We start from the raw sequence: 1,820 nt of genomic DNA on the forward strand, positions 1-1,820 counted from the left end.
ACACACACACACACACACACACACACACACACACACACACACACACACACACACACACGCTAATCAATCCACAGTATGTGTCTATGAACTGCCAAAACAAAAAATAAACTTCACTCTATTTGTTTAGCTTTTATGTTTGAGTATGAGGCTTAAAAGGAAAAGCAATCAATCTGTCATTTGGAATTGATTTCTGTTTCTGCCTGCCCCACCTTTCATTGTCCGTAAGTTTTATTGCACACCTTTGAAGAKGAAAGGGTGCTTAATGTTTAATATCTCATGAGCCACTAGACAGATTTAAAGTCCAACAACCACCATTTTTTTCACATTTCATATCACTGCAAAAATTGTCCATCTAACCAAGTCTTAGAATCTTATATCAAGACAATAAGGTTTTTTTCTTGTTTTGAGACTGATATGCTTAACAAGAGCAGAATGTGTTTGATTATTAATCTTATTAGCCTGGAAATGTTCCTTATTTTACTAAGTGCAGTTGTCTTACTGGTCTGGCAAATTATTGCACTTAATTTGAGATGATTCAAAAAAAATGTAGACATATAATGAGGGTCTGCTGGGAACATCTGGCAGAGTCTCCTGTCAGACGGAGCTTCAACTCACACCTCCAGGAGAACTTYGAACACGTTCTGGGGGAGGTGGGGGACATTGAGACAGAGTGGGCCATGTTCCGTACCTCCATTGTCGAGGCGGCTTACCTGAACTGTGGCCGTAAGGTTGTCGGTGCCTGTCGTGGTGGCAACCCTCGAACCCGCTGGTGGACATCGGCGGTAAGAGATGCTCTCAGGCTGAAGAAGAGTCCTATCAGGTCTTTATGGCCTGTGGGACTCTGAAAACAGCTGATAGGTATCGGCAGTCCAAGCAGATTGCGGCTCGGGTGGTCGCTGAGGCAAAAACTCGGGCCTGGGAGGAGTTCGGAGAGGCCATGGAGAAAGACTTCTGTACGGCTTCGAGGCGATTCTGGTCCACCATCTGGTGTCTCAGGGGTGGGAAAGCGGTTCGCCACCAACACTATTTATGGTGGGGTTGGTGCACTGCTGACCTCAACTCGGGACGTTGTGTGTCGGTGGGCAGAATACTTCGAAGACCTCCTCAATCCCACCGACACGTCTTCCCATGAGGAAGCAGAGCCTGAGGACCCTGGGTCGGACTCTCCAATCTCCCGTGCCGAGGTCACTGAGGTGGTTAAAAAGCTCCTCGATGGAAGGGTGCTGGGGGTGGAAGAGATTCACCCGGAGTTCCTTAAGGCTCTGGATGTTGTGAGGTTGTGTTGGTTGATGYRACTCTACAATATTGCGTGGACATTGGAGGCAGTTCCCCTGGACTAGCAGACTGGGGTGGTGGTCCCCCTATTTAAAAAGGGGGACCGCAGAATGTGTTCCAACTACAGGGGGATCCCACTTCTAAGCCTCCCTGGTAAGGTCTATTCAAGGGTCCTGGAGAGGAGGGTCCGTCGGATACATTATATATCTTGACTTTGTTGTGTATTCAATTGAATATAGGCTGAAAAGGCTTTTCAAGTACTTGTCTTATTTATGTTTTGCACAATGTCCCAACTTTATTGTACTGGTGAGGWTGATTTCAGTTGCAAAGGTTTAATTGATGTAGAAAATATTTATGATAATTCATCTGCAAGCAATGAAGAAGAAAGTAGTAATTCATCAGATCGTGATCTCCAGCTCTTACTGGAGCAGTTCACAGCCGAGTGAATGGGTCTTGTATTGTTCTACTAGAGAAGTGTTTTATCAAGGCACTCTTTGTTTTCCGATATTTCTATGCATAGAAATGGTATACTCATAGAGCATTTT

Source organism: Austrofundulus limnaeus, unplaced genomic scaffold (genome assembly GCF_001266775.1).
Source record: "Austrofundulus limnaeus strain Quisiro unplaced genomic scaffold, Austrofundulus_limnaeus-1.0 Scaffold737, whole genome shotgun sequence".
Lineage (NCBI taxonomy): Eukaryota > Metazoa > Chordata > Actinopteri > Cyprinodontiformes > Rivulidae > Austrofundulus > Austrofundulus limnaeus.